General features: G+C 38.7%; 1 pseudogene; it reads right to left on the reverse strand.

Annotated features, from left to right (window-relative positions):
* Window positions 1–15,802: 15,802 nt before the first annotated feature.
* Window positions 15,803–15,946, reverse strand: LOC130034330 (uncharacterized; annotated as a pseudogene).
* Window positions 15,947–16,190: the final 244 nt, after the last annotated feature.

The raw sequence follows: 16,190 nt of genomic DNA on the forward strand, positions 1-16,190 counted from the left end.
CTGTTGGTGGAATTGGCTCAGTGATGTCAGCCAGAGGCAAGTCTCCCCTCAGATTTTGGAGCAGCAAGTAGATGATGATTCTGTTCTATGTACAGTCTTATGGGACTGATCTTGATGATTGATGACTTTTTAAGCATACTGAATATTGAAATCACAATCTTGACCTTTATATTCAAGGGGAGTTCCCTAACCCTTCAAGTTAGCTTCATGGATATTAGCATATTCAAAGTTAATCATGAAATGAATTCCTTTTTTTGAGAGTGCTGGAAATCAAACCCAAGTGCTCATACATTATAGCCATGTACTCTACAACTTATCCACATGCCCAACCAAAAATTAGCTTTCTTTATAGAGACTCACTGAAATTAAATGAGGTACACTACACACATACGTACAAAGATATATATATATATATATATATATATATATATATATATATATACTGCACCTTCTGGGTATGCTCAGTATAAATGAGTCAACCAACAAAAGACAGAGCTAATAACAGAAATCAATGACACTAATTTCTATCATAGTAGTTTTTTTTAAATACTATAAGCAATGTACAGTTTGCTGAGGGAGAAGCTTATAAATGACACCCATTTCAGCAAAAGTTAATGAAATCCAAGTAATAGCCAATCTAAGGGAAATCTTGTACACTGTTTGCTCATACTGAGAATGTAGCCCTTAAAGGATATGAGGCATGAAAATACAAAGGTGTGTCAGCCTGGAAAATAGGATCAGATATATTAAAGGACTCACATAAACAGCACTGAGATTATTTTCTCTTTATTCATGTATTTATATGTGAATAACCAAACTCATCTAATAGAGTCCCTGAATAACCAAACTCATCTAATAGAGTCCCAGTACATCACAGGTGAAAGTCAATAAGGTTATCAAACAAGCTACTGGGTTCAGTAATGTTCATCATTTTTTTCTTTTCCACTGTCAGTAGTTAACTTATAATAATTTATTTAATTAAAAATAAAACTATAGAATATGTTGAATTGATACTACCATCTATGTAAACCTCCTTGTCATCACCCAAAGTCAGCCACTGCAAATAATTTTATAAATTGATTGGCCTTATTTCATGTGTACATTGTAGATTTTGTGTTAACTTTTATTTAAATTATAAATAAAAATTTACACTTTTACACTATTGAAAGACTTAGAGGTCCTTATAGGGTGCCAGGGATTGAACTTGGGTCAGCCTTGTGCAGACACACTTGCAAAGCAAGTGATATATTTATTGTACTGTCTCTACAGCCTGATTTATGGTACTGTTAATTACACGGTTTCATACATACAATGTTCAAACACCGGAACCTCCACCAGTGTTCCTCTCCAGCCCACGCACCACGTAGTAAGCTCAGTACTGTAGATAAATTCTTAGGTTTTGTTTCTTTTGGCCATTTATTATTACCTCACTATGTATCTTTGTGTGTCACATATGAAAGAGATCATTCTCAATCTGTCACTCTTTTTTTTCTGACTAATTTCAATCAGCATGATACTTTCCAGATCCATCCAAATAGTATGATTTTTTCTTTTCTGATAGCTGAGTAGCACTTCATTGTGTTTATCTACCAGTTTACTTATCCAGTCATCTAGATTTATTTTTGGATTGTTTTAGGGACACACCCAGTGCACTCAGGACTTTATCCTGGCTCTGTGCTCAGGGGTCACTGCTGATGGGGTTCAGGGAATCATGTGTGATGCTGGCTGTCAAGACCTGGGTCTGTCTTATACAAGACAAGTACCTTGGAACTGGTTTAGTATCTCTCTGATCCCTTTATTTTGTTGTAAAAGCACATAATGTCACATTATGTTCTGTAGTAGATGACTTTTCACTTACTGGTAGCTTTATAGATAGTTCTCAGTCAGTACAAATAGGTAACCACATTATTTTATCTGATGCAGAATATTCTATGTGTTGGGTATCCTACAATTTCATTAATCCTTATCTATTAATTGATAGATATTTATTCTATTTGAAATTACATATATCATAAATCAGAGTTGCGATGATCATTCTCATATATGTCTTCTAGTGTGCCTATGCAAATATTTCTTTGAAGGAAGATCCCTAGATTACAAAGCATTAATATTTTAATTGTTGATAAATTGCTAAATTGTCCACCTAAAATGCTGTACCAATTTCCATTTATATTAATTTTGATTAGAATTGACCAAGACCTGGGAAAAATTAGATTCTTCAGAATCTTGGCAATTATATATATGCTCAGTAAATACTCGGGGTAGGATTGGGCGTATCATATGAAGTGTCTTGAGTGAAACTCAAGTCTGCTGAATAAAATTCAAGTGTTTTACACTCTGTAATATCTCTTTAAATCATTTTACACTTTTCTAAGAAGAGATGTGAGCCAGAACTTTTAAAATCTCATTGAGCAAAGATGCTCTTTAGTCTCCTATCTCCACCTCTAATCTTGATGTTAAGATAGAGGCAGATAGAATGTTAAGATGCTTATTGCTTAGCTATTTTTGCTATTAGAGCTGGCTTCATGCATTCTGTCCTCATGTTTTACTGTTGGAGCAATTTCCTAACTGTTGGAGAAGTTCCATAATCTGCCTATATTCCTGTCCCCCAAATTATTCCTTATGTCAATCACATTTCTCCGGAGGATCCAAAAAACTGTTGGGGAACTTGAGTGACAAAGTTCCCAATTGCATCCTGCTGAGAATGTGTTGTGAAGTTGAGTCACAGGGGAAGGGGTCCACCCAAGGTTCTCTTTTGAAATGATAAAGAATGTCCCTTTTGGACTGCATCTCAACCAACATCTGCAACATAAGGGAATCTAAACTCAAAGACAAGATTGAGGAAGGTTCCTAGGAGGTATATTAATGATAGAAAGAGAAGTAAAATGGAGTAAGAAATGAAGGGTTCCAAGCCATATTTGAAAGCCTCCATTTCCAAAGTAGTCCTTGCAGTCCTGTTCCTAAATGTAGACCCAGTAGCACTGTAGCACTGTCCTCCCATTGTTCATTGATTTGCTCGAGCCAGTACCAGTAACGTCTCCATTGTGAGACTTGTAGCTGTTTTTGGCATATCGAATATGCCACAGGGAGCTTGCCAGGCTCTGCCAGGCTGGCTGGACAATCTCCATATCTGTCTGAATGGGATTGAGGAGTCAAACCCGAGATGGCTGCTTGCAAGGCAAATGCCCTACCCACTGTACTATTACTCCAGCCCATAGACCAAATAATTATACTAATTACAGATTTTAAGCGATGTGTCTTAGATCCTAGAGCAGGCTATCTCAATACTCATTCAGAGAGGGCAGAAGAATGAGATGAGGGAAAAGGAGATTAGAAATTATCATTGCCTTTTAGAAAAAGAAGGGTTTTTAGTTCCAATTTTAGTATATGTGCTGCAGAAGCGAACACTAGAAAAGGGATTTTAATGAGAAAAGTGAAGCTAAAAAAGGTTATTTAATGATAATTTCTTTTAATAAATATCTTAACCAGAACTTTAGTACCTGTTGCCAAAGCAATCTCATATTTTAAAAGGATGGGACTTGCTTTACTTTAAATTTAACTGAAATTTTTTATTATTTACCTGTAGTGATAGAAACTGAATTTCATAAAATATCACATTCCTGAAGTGAAGGAAAGTTTCTGTCCCACTTTGAACTTTATGATGATAGATTGTTTACTGTTATTGGAGAGAGTGTGTAAAGAAATTTTCTTTAATGTACCTTAAAGGTACTGGTTTGATGTTCAAGTCTTTTATTCAATTTTTATCTGACTTTTGTGTTAAGTAGAAGTCTGAACACATATTTTTTCATATAGCTACCAGTTTTGCCAGCACCATTTGTTAAAGAGGCTTTCCATGTTCCACTTTATATTTCTCGCTCCCTTATCAAAGATAAGATGATCATATGTTTGAGGGTGTGTGTAAGGACATTCAACCCTATTCCATTGGTCTGAGAATATATCTTTGTTCCATTACCATGATGTTTTAGTTATTACCCCATTATAATACAGTTTGGGGTTGGGCAAGGTGATGCTGTCCATTTTTTTATCCCAAGAACTGCTTTAGCTATTTGTGGGAGCTTGTTGTTCCATATGAAATTCAGGAGTGTTTGATCAATTTCTTTGAAAAAATGTCGTGGGTACCCTTATAGGGACCGCACTGAATCTGTATAATGCTTTGGGGAGTATTACCATTTTGACAATGTTAATTCTCCAAATTCGAGAGCAGGGGATGTGTTTCGATTTCCTCATGTCCACTTTTATCTCTTGAAGTAGCGCTTTGTAGTTTTCTTTGTACAGGTCCTCTACCTCCTTAGGTAAGCTGATTCTTAGGTATTTGATTTTCTGAGGCATGATTGATTGTGAACGGGATTGCTTTTTTCATACCACTTTCTTCTCTCTCATTATTTGCATATAGGAAAGCCCTGGACTTTGGAGTATTAATTTAATAAGCCTGCGAATTTACTGAATAAATCTATTGTTTCTTGGAGCTTCTTAGTAGAGGCTTTAGGCTTCTCTAAGTACAGTATCATGCCATTTGCAAAGAGTGAGAGCTTGATTTCTTTCTTTCCTATCTGTATGCTCTTAATATCTTTTTCTTGGCTGACTGCTATGGCAAGTACTTCCAGTACTATATTGAAAAGAAGTGGTGAGAGTGGGCATCCTTGTCTTGTCCCTGATCTTAGGGGGGCAAGGCTTTTACATTTTTTCCCATTGAGAATAATGCTTTCCGTGGGCTTGTGGTAGACAGCTTTGACTATATTGAGGAAAGTTCCTTCAACTCCCATTTTGCTGAGAGGTATTATTTTTTAATCATAAATGGGTGCTGGATCTTGTCCAATGCCTTCTCTGCATCTATTGAAATGATCATATGGTCTTTATCTTTCTTTTTATTGATTTGGTGTTTATGTTGATTGACTTGCAAATGTTAAACCATCCTTGCATCCTGGAAATGAATCCTTCTTAGTCATAGTGTAGGATCTTTTTGATGAGTCGTTGGATTCTATTTGCTAGTAATTTGTTGAAGATATTTGCATCTGTATTCACTGGGAATATTGGCCTGTAATTCTCTTTTTTGTGGTGTCTCTGTCTGCTTTTGGTATGAGGGTGATATTTGCCTCAGGAAACTTTGTGGAAATGTTTCTCTGTCTTCAGTTTCTTGGAAGAGCTTGTAGAGGATTGGGAGTAGGTCGTCTTTGAAGGTTTGGAATAACTCGCTAGTGATTCCATCTGGACCTGGGCTTTTGTTTTTGGAAAGACTTTTGATTACTGTTTCAATTTCCTTGATAGGAATGGGTCTATTCAGGTATTCGAAATCTTCTTGGCTCAGCCTTGGGAGATTATAGGAATACAGGAATTTATTCATTCTTTCTAGCTTCTCTTGTTTCATGGCATACAGATTTTCAAAGTAATGTCTGATCATTTTGATTTCTTTGTCTTTCGTTGTGATATTCCCTTTTCATTTCTCATTTGGTTTATTAGCGTTATCTATCTCTCTTTCTTTGTGAGTCTTGCTAATGGTTTATCATTCTTGTTTATTTCCTCAAAGAACCAGCTCTTGGTTTCATTGATCTTTCGGATTGGTTTTAAGGTTTCGATGTCGTTAATTTCTGTTCTACATTTTATTATTTCTTTCCTTTTGCCTGGTCTGGACTCCTTTTGTCGGTTCTTTTCTAAGATCTTAAGCTGTGAAGTCGAGATATTTATGTGGGTCCTTTCTTCCTTCCTGAGAAATGCTTGCAGAGCTATAAATTTTCCCATTACCACTGCTTTAACTGTGTCCCACAAGTCCTGGTAGCTCGTGTCTTCATTTTCATTTGATTCCAGGCATCTTTTGATTTCTTCCTTGATTTCCTCCCTGACCCACTTGTTGTTCAACATTGATTTGTTTAATTTCCAGGTGTTTGATTTGATTATCCATGTCTTTTTTGCAATCAATTTCTATCATCAGTGCATCGTGATCTGAAAATATAGTTGATACATTTTCTATCTTTCTTATTCTATTGCAAGTATGTTTTTTATTTTTACTATTATGTGTTAACACTCAGTATAAAAACTTTTATTAAAAACACAGGATGGACTACTTTCATTAAAAACACAGATTGCATATTTACAGCATTCAGCTGAAGAGAAGAACAACATGGAGGGCGGGATCCACAGATCTCGAAGAAAAAAAAAACCGGTTCCAAAAAGAGCCGAGATCATCGGGAAGCCCCAGATGGGGTAGGTATCGCATCCCGCCTCCCCCAGATGGAACCCCGGTGACCAGAAGCCTCTACAACCACAGCTCGAGTGTGCGGGAACTTGGACTTTTCCTCAAATGTGCCGGGACTGCAGCTCCCAGGTAACCTCAGATTCCGGAAGTCACGCCCACAGCCCGCCCCCCAGCGCCATATTTACAGCATTCAGCTGAAGAGAAGAACAACATGGAGGGCGGGATCCACAGGTCTCGAAGAAAAAAAAAAAACGGTTCCAAAAAGAGCCGAGATCATCGGGAAGCCCCAGATGGAGTAGGTACCGCATCCCGCCTCCCCCAGATGGAACGCCGGTGACCAGAAGCCTCTACAACCACAGCTCGAGTATGCGGGAACTTGGACTTTTCCTCAAATGTGCCGGGACTGCAACTCCCAGGTAACCTCAGATTCTGGAAGTCACGCCCACAGCCCGCCCCCCAGCGCCATATTTACAGCATTCAGCCGAAGAAAAGGACAACATGGAGGGCGGGATCCACAGATCCCGAAGGAAAAAAAAAACAGGTTCCAAAAAGAGCCGAGATCATCGGGAAGCCCCAGATGGGGTAGGTACCGCATCCCGCCTCCCCCAGATGGAACCCTGGTGACCAGAAGCCTCTACAACCACAGCTCGAGTATGTGGGAACTAGGACTTTTCCTCAAAACTGCGCGGCCGCTCATGCGGCCGCGCGACATCTCTCTATATACAAAGTGATCCATGGGAAGTAAATGACCCAACGTTTCTCTCTGAAAATCATAGTTAAGTTTGGAGCACGGCCACAGCCCCAGAAACACAAGGACTTAATGCATAACCCAGCAGCTTGGAGCAGAAAAGTGAACGGGCTATGCGTTAATCCAGGACATCATGACTGTCCAGAGGGGAAAGGGTGTTGCCCCATTCGCCCTCTCCTCTCTGGAAAGAAAGATGGCGGCCACATGGGAGCCTTGTGGACAGCAGGTATGAGCCGGGGGTGTGGGGGCGACTAAAACCTCATGGGAAAGGGTGCGTTCTGGTCCATCCTTCACGCCCTACCGAGGTCACCAGTTGCCCCCCACGAGCAGCTCTCCAGCACGGCCACAGCCCCAGAAGCACAAGGACTTAATGCAGAACCCAGCAGCTTGGAGCAGAAAAGTGAAAGGACTATGCGTTAATCCAGACCATCATGTCTGCCCGGAGGGGAAAGGGTGTTGGTCCCTTCCGCCCTCCTCCCTCTGGAAAGAAAGATGGCGGCCACATGGGAGCCTTGTGGACAGCAGGTATGAGCCGGGGGTGTGGGGGCGACTAAAACCTCATGGGAAGGGGGGCGTTCCGGTCCGTCCTTCACGCCCTACCGAGGTCACCAGTTGCCCCCCGTGAGCGGCTCTCCAGCACGACCACGGCCCCAGAAGCACAAGGACTTAATGCAGAACCCGGCAGCTTGGAGCAGAAAAGTGAACGGACTATGCGTTAATCCAGGCCATCAGGTCTGTCCGGAGGGGAAAGGGTGTTGCCCCCATTTGCCTTCTCCTCTCTGGAAAGAAAGATGGCGGCCGCATGGGAGCCTTGTGGACAGCAGGTATGAGCCGGGGATGTGGGGGCGACTAAAACCTCATGGGAAGGGGGGCGTTCCGGTCTGTCCTTCACGCCCTACCGAGGTCACCAGTAGCCCCCAGCGAGCGGCTCTCCAGCATGGCCATGGCCCCAGAAGCACAAGGACTTAATGCAGAACCCGGCAGCTTGGAGCAGAAAAGTGAACGGACTATGCGTTAATCCAGGCCATCAGGTCTGTCCGGAGGGGAAAGGGTGTTGCCCCAGTCGCCTTCTCCTCTCTGGAAAGAAAGATGGCGGCCGCATGGGAGCCTTGTGGACAGCAGGTATGAGCTGGGGGACTGGGGGCGACTAAAACCTCATGGGAAGGGGGGCGTTTCGGTCCGCCCTTCACGCCCTACTGAGGCCACCAGTTGCCCCCCACTAGCGGCTCTCCAGCACGGCCACGACTCCAGAGTACAGAAACCAATTTCTTAACTATCTGACTTTCAGTAGAAATACTTCCAGGGTCAATAAGTAAAATAGCCCGGCAAGCTACCGAGAGTATTCGATATGCCAGACACAGTAACAACAAGTAAAATAGCAGAAATCCAAAACCAACATATAATTCTTGAACCCAGCTGTAGAAAGCAAATCACTTCACAATGCTTTGTCAGCATGTCTGATTCGGGGGGGGGGGTAAAGTCTAAATAATAGTGGTGAATCTTTTATTGAAACAATGAATCTAATCAAAGCAGATAGAGTGTTAACTAGAATTCATCTGCCCCACAGGGACTGGGAGGGGTGGGTGGTGGGGTTTTATTGGGGTTCTTCATGGTAAAAAATGTTTTGGTAAAGGGAAATGTGCTTGATATTTGCATAACTGAGACCTAAACCTGAAAGCTTTGTAACCTTTCCCATGGTGATTCAATAAATAAATAAATTAATTTAAAAAAAACACAGATTGCACATATATCAGAAAGTTAGCTAAATAGAGAAATAGTTCTCTTGAGAAAAGAATACCTTCCACTCTAACTGCATGTGAAAGTATAGTCCTATATCTGAGACAATGTTATTCAGCTGCTTAATGAGAAGTCAGTGAACACACTGCATTATTTTAACCCCTGTTTTCTTCAAATACCTATTTCTTCCTTCACAGATTGAGCCGTTTCTTTTAAATTATCTCAGTAAGACTCAAATAATACTCTGCTATGATTGTTCAGATTTTATGTCTGGCCAATTTCACCTAATCACCTAAGTAACTGTGAGAACTTCTAGAATGGTTCACTGCTCAAAAATTATATTTCATAATATTTATCTAGTTTACTTGGAAATTATATTTCATGGCCTTTTTCTAGTTTACATTCTAATTTTCTTTTGAAAGTTTCCTGGAAAATTGGTAAGAAAAATATTTTCATTGAATACAACAGCAAACACATTTAAGGTTAGCAGAATCACCAACATAGAGTAAATACTTATTCTGTTTTTTTACCTCCTTCAGTAATCATATTAATGAGTACTATAAGAATATTTGATGATTATATCAATTTGGAAAAAAAAGAAAATCAACAAGAAAACACTTCTGAAAAAAAAAGAAATAAAGTGACTATTTAAATAGACATCGACAGGGCTCTCCATCCCTACAAATGCTGAGTACACATTTGTCTCTGGTGTTCATGTTTCATTCTCTAGGATAGCCCACATGCTGGGATACAAAATAAGTCTCTCTAAAATCAAGAGACCAGAAACACATCAAGTATTCACTTAGATCATAACATCTTTTTAAAAAAAATTTTAAAGGACTTTTAATTGAACTACTGTGAGATAGACCTCTACAAAGCTGTTCATGATGAGGTTTCAGTCATACAGTGTTCCAACACCCATCCCTCCATCAGTGTACATTAATTATCTCCCATCAACACCCCACCCCCCCAAGCCTCTATGGCAGGCACTTTTCTTCTTTCTGTCTTCGTCTCTCTGTCTCTGTCTCTCTCTCTCTCTCCTCTCTCTCTCTCTCTCTCTCTCCCCCTTCCCCACCCTCTCTGGAACTATGGTTTGCAATGTAGATACTGAATGGTTATCATGTATATCCTTTCACCTACTTTTAACACACATATATTTATATAAACACATATATGATCTATATATGTATATTTATATAAACACATTTATGATCTAGATATGTGTATGCATACACATAGATCTATATATGTACTTAGTGTATATTTATTGCAGCCACTTGTTTTCTCTGTGGTTTGGGTTTCTTGGGCCATACACTGCAGAGATCAGGGGTTACTTCCAGCTCTGCACTTAGGAATTACTGCTGTTGGTGCCCAGGTGACCACAAGAGATGCCAGCGATTGAACACAGGTCATCTGAGTGTTAGGCAAACACCCTATCCAATGTACTATCTATCTGGTCCTATAGTCACTTTGTCATGAGGTTTGTTTGGTTGTTATTGAACTTGGTTTGGTGTTTTAAAGGGTTCCTCAGATAGGATACCATGAAATTTTATATTGTGAGTCTCCAACATAGAGTAAAAAATGTAATAACATTCATATTTACTTTTATAGTGATATGTGTATAAGCATCAAGTGAAGCACTTAAATTTGTAACTTTATTTCCCCCATAAACAAGGAATCACAAAGATTTCTCATTTTACAGGTACAGAGACAGAATTAGAGTTTAAGAAACTTTTTCAGAGTCATGAGAATTAGATGAGATAGAGTCTGCTTTAACACTGGACAGTTGATGCTCTTATTGATATTCTAAGTATATTTGACTAGTAGCAATAAGTTCACAAATATCTCTCTAGTCTTTCTTATAGTAAGTAAACATGGAAATCCCTTCAAGGATTTGTAGTAAACTCTATATCTGAATTTAAGTACTACAAGCCTTGTGTTTCTAGTGCCCTGAATAGTGTACAACATTGGAGAGTTTCATCATCATCTTTATCATTGTCTAGAGATTCTGTTCTTATTTATCTGATCTGATATTAATTGTAGAGTTTAGTGAAACTATGGAATAGTCAAATACGTCAGAATAATGAATATTGTCTTCTAGGAATAGGTTTTTGTCTTTATGAGAGAATGGTACATCATCAATTTATATTTTATTTACCACTGAAAACACAAATTATAGAATAACATTTAAAAATTAACTTAAAATATGTTGGACTCTGACTCATACTTAGAAGAGTTCCACACATATCACTGTTCCCATTGGAACCATGTATGCTATTTAACAAATAATATAGATAGCACTTACAAAATATTTTGTCTGATACAACAGATTTGGCTGGAGCGATAGCACAGCGGGTAGGGTGTTTGCCTTGCACACGGCCGACCCGGATTCCATTCCTCTGCCCCTCTTGGAGAGCCCGGCAAGAGCATATCCTGCCCGCATGACAGAGCCTGGCAAGCTCCTCGTGGCGTATTCGATATGCCAAAAACAGTAACAGCAAGTCTCACAGTGGAGACGTTACTGGTGCCCGCTCGAGCAAATCGATGAACAATGGGAGGACAGTGCTACAGTGCTTATTCTATTGAGGTGTGTTTTGTGGCCCAGCATGTGGTCTTTCTGTAAAACCTTCCTTGTGCACTGGAAAAGTGTATATTCGCTTTGTTTGGTGTTTAAAAACCCTGTATACATCCATTAGCCCTCTTTCATTTCTTTCTTCAGAGCCAGTACTTCCTTTCTGAGTTTTAGTCTTGTTCATCTATCAAGTGGTGATAAGGCAGTGTTGACTACTATAGTCTTGTTATCAATGTCCTCTTTGAAATCTATTAGCAGTTGTTTTAAGTATTTTGCTGACCCTTATGGTTGCATATATGTTTAGTAGTGTGATTTCTTTCTGATATACTTATCCTTTGATTATTAAAAATGGTCTTTGCTGTCCCTTCTCATATTTTTCAGCCTGAAATCTATGTTGTTAGATACTAGTATGACCACCCTGTCTTTTTTGAGGAAGTTGTTTGCTTAGAGGATTGTTGTCCAACCTTTGACTTTGACCTTGAGTATCTGTTTACTTTCACTGTCCAAATGTGTTTCTTGTAGGCAGCAGAAAGTTGGATTCAGTTTTTTAATCCATTTTGCCACTCTGTGTCTCTTAATTAATGCATTTAGATCTTTGACACTGAGAGATATTATTGTCATGGGGTTTTGTGCTATCTTTCTCTAGAGGTTTGTTTTGCGTGTGGGGCTTGCCGTGTCTTACAGTAGTCCCTTCAGTCTTTCTTTTAAGGTTGGTTTTGAGTCTATGAAATTCCTATGCTGTGGTTTATCCATGAAGTAATGTATCGTTCCTTCGATTCTGAGTGAGAGAATATCTAGATAAAGTATTCTTGTAGAGGCATTCATTTCAGTCAGTTCTTTTACTATATCCCACCACTATATTCTTTGTTTTTATTTTTAATTATTTTTTTTTTTTTGCTTTTTTGGGTCACATCTTGCGATGCACAGGGGTTACTCCTGGCTCTGCTCTCAGGAGTTACTCCTGGCAGTGCTCAGGGGAACCATATGGGATGCTGGGAATCAAACCCGGGTCGGCTGTGTGCAAGGCAAACACCCTACCCGCTGTGCTATCTCTCCAGCCCCTCCCACCACTTTCTTTGAACTTAGACCATTTCCTCTGATAAGTCTTTTGTAAATCTCAGGGATGCTCATTTGTATGTGATTTCCTTCTTTGATCTTGCTGCTTGCAGTATTGTGTCCAACTGTGGTATTCATTATTCTGATCATGATATGTCTTGAAGTCTTTTTATTAGGGTCTCTTTTAACTGGTACCCTTCAGGCTTCTTTGATCTGGATGCCTGCATTCTGCAGCTCTGGGAACATATCAGCAATGATATCTTTAAGTGTTACTACTTAATTGGGGTTTCCTCCCTGTCCTTCTTGTACTCTGATGATTCTTATGTTTTTTCCTCTTGAGTTCATCCCCTAGCTCTCTACTCACCATTAAACATTTTTGAGGTCTTTTTCCATTGTATTATGTTGTTTGTTTGTTTCCTGCAGCTCATCTTCATGCTCACTGATTCTGTTTTTGACTATTATCATTCTACTGTTGAAAGCATCCAATGAGTTTTTAATTTCATATAATGAATTATTGTTTAGTGACACTTCTGTTTGTAGCTTTCTTTTTTCTGCTCTCATTTCTTCCTGTATTTTATTGGCTGTCCATTCCACTATTTCCTTCATATTCTCCTTTAATTTACTGGATGTCTGTTCCACTATTTCTTTGAGTTCATTGAACATCCCCAATATTTCTTCTCTGAATTTTTAAGAGAGATTGTATTTGTGGTTATTCCCTGTTGAAGCTTCTGGGCTCTTTTCTTCATCCAGTTCTCGTGGTGGGGAGCTGCATTAATTCTTCATGTTGTTGCACTGATATGGAGGTGGATCCCTCTAGTTAGCTATCAGTATCCCCCTCTTGCTGCAAGGAAGGATTCTGGATGAACTTGGTCGATGGTGGTCTCATTTTTCCCCCTCAAGAATACTAACTTTCTCTTTTGTTCTCCCCTGTGACTTATGTGGGTCCTCTAGTGCAGCTTCAGGGAATGTGTTCTTTAACATTAGGATTGTTCAGATTCTTGTGTTCACCATTATTTTGATGAGTTTGGGGAGTATTTTGATTGGAATAGGCTAGTGGACTGTTGGCCTAATGTGTTTGTGATAGCCAGTCTGTCCTCATAATAATTAGGTAGTGGAGGTTGAGATATGAGTCCAAAGTGCTATGAAAGGAGAAAATAACAGTGGCCTCCCTGGAGGCCACGGCCCTCACTGATGCTGTATCTGTGGGCAGAGGCTGCATTGGTGCAGGTCCTAGATTAGAGTTCTTCTTCTGACACACTTCTAAAACTGCAGAGCCCCTCTCTGACCAAGGCACTCATGTGGACACCTTTGTCGAGAAGAGTTTCCAGTTCTCTGTGACTGCTTCCTCAGTGTTTTGCCTCATTTTATCATTATTTTCTTTACCAGTTCTCCTTAGTCATTACCTCCCTGGTCCCCCAAATAGGATACAGTTCCATGCATTCAGGGATCTGGGATAACAGTGTGCCATAATGGAGTTCCCTGACTCCACAGCCAGTCAGTCTTAAAATATCGTGTGAATGTGGCTAAACTCCCCATTGTTTGTACCCCGGTACCATATTAACTTGGGGCAATTTCATAAGTGTTCTCTAGGAGTGGGAATGAATGTGAACTTTTGTCCATTCTGTGAGTTTTTCAGCGGATCAGTGCACATGAGATTTTATTTTTCCTTAGTTCATTTTGGTTCCCATTGATCTGATACCCAACTTACCCAAAAAGGTGCTTTCCTCTTATCTTTTTCTATATAAATACCCTTTCTGTGTAACAATATTCTAACTTGCCATGTTGATAGACTAGAGTTCTTTCTTGACCATTCCCATGCAAAGCAAGCTGGAAGAGTAGACTGCTGTGGAGATCAGTAAATGGATACATCACCATTTTGGGAGACTGAGCATCTTTGAGCTTGTGTAATCTCTCCCTTCCCTTTGAGTTTCTCTCACTCAAGCCACTCTAGGAGGTAAGTTGAATGACTACATGTGGTGTGTGTGGCCACTTTTATGTTTATGAAAATGGAAAAGTTTCTTGGTGTGCACACCTATGAACTTCCTTTTTCTGTGCCCCATTTCTTGGGGCAATTCAATGAGTGTTCTCTGGGAATGGGAATGCTTGTGATCTTTTACCCAATCTGTGAGTCAATTTACCTCTCTTCTTGTGCATGCCTTTGAGAGAGGCTGACTGGATACTTTGATCATGTGCTATTTATTAATATCTTGAATCAAAATTTAAATTATAGGATTGGGCCTATAGGACAAATCTAGAAAGCTCTTAATAAAATTCTTATTAGAAAATTTAAGCGGATTTTAAAATTTAAGTATGTAGCAAAAGATTATTACAGTTAACTAAAGTTAACTAAAGTTTTAAGAACATAGACAAGATATTAACAAAGGTTATGGTATTTACAGTAACTCCAAAATAAATCTAAGATTTTTAGTGGCCATGAGGAACTATCTGGAATTAAAAGAAAAGAAAGAAAACTGAAGAAACAAACAATACACTTAGTTTAGTTTAGTTTAGTTTAGTTTTTTAAGTTAGACCTAACATGAAAAAAAAATGGAATGGGTTGATTAGTCTAGAAGAATAGAAAAGTGAGAAAGATAAAAGATACAGTTTACTGAATAGCTGTAGGACTTATCTTATAAGTCGAAAGTACCTTCAATTGGAAATGATGCTGTGTGTGTTACAAATAAAACATAATTTCAGCAGCATTAATGAAAAATATCATGTAAAAGATATACAGAAATCTTGATACTTAAGCAAAAATATTCTTGGTTTTTTACAAATATGAATGAAAGTATTTTCTTTAATGCTTCCCCACTTTAGTTTTTCTTATGCATAGAATCACAAAATTTTTCTCTTACTTGTGTATATTAATCAGAATTAGTTGTATTTTCTGATTGAAAAGAATAATTTTATCTTGTAAGGTTTTTAACTAACATGGTGATAAAATGATGTAATTTGTACTAATACCAATAGGATTTCCAACACAGTTTCACTTGATTGAGAGGTAAAGGATTAAACCAAAATGTTGAAAATAAATCTAGGAATATTTGGTCGCTAAGGTTTTGTGTAACAAATATTTAGAGCTACTTATTTAGAGGATTATTTCAGGCAAGATAATTATTCCAGGCTGACTGAGTTAATACTCTACACTGATAAGCTATTACTAGCAATCTCAGTGAAAGTTTAGAAGACTATTTTGAAGTCATGTCCTAAATTTTTCCAAATCTTCCAAAATATTTTTGGAAAATCAACTTGTACTGTTTAGCAATGGAAATTCATTAAGTATTAAGGGCTTAAACCTGTAAACCGGTAAAATATGATAAATGCATGTTTTTAAGTAGGAAAAAAAAGTTGAATTAAAAGATGAAATATTTTGTGGTGTCAGTGCCTACTGACAGAAACTCAGGAAAAACCCATTTGTGACACCTCCCAACTTGGAGTAAATCTCTATCGCAACAGAACTTTTTGTTGTGTACTTCCTAATGGATCTGCTTTGACACTGACTGAAGAAAAGTTTTGGAAAAGATGTCAAGAAGTCATGTCACTGAGTCATGTATGAATAATAATAAATATATTTCTATTTTTGATACTACACTTGATCTTAGCCAAAAGGCCAAGAAGCCTTTTACTTTTTTACTTTTATTTTTGATAAATCTTCATATTGATTTCTATAGAGGCTTAACCAGATGACACTCCCACCAATAAATAAGGTTCCTTTCTCATTACATCCCCATCAATAGTGATTATTTTGAGGCAATTTGGGTTTTTTTAAATATGTTTTTGTTGTTCTTGTTCGTTTGCTTTTTGGGTCACACCCGGTGATATGCAGGGGTTACTCCTCGCTTTGCACTCAGGAATTACTCTCAGCG

This window comes from Sorex fumeus, unplaced genomic scaffold (genome assembly GCF_029834395.1).
Source record: "Sorex fumeus unplaced genomic scaffold, SorFum_2.1 ptg000058l, whole genome shotgun sequence".
NCBI lineage: Eukaryota > Metazoa > Chordata > Mammalia > Eulipotyphla > Soricidae > Sorex > Sorex fumeus.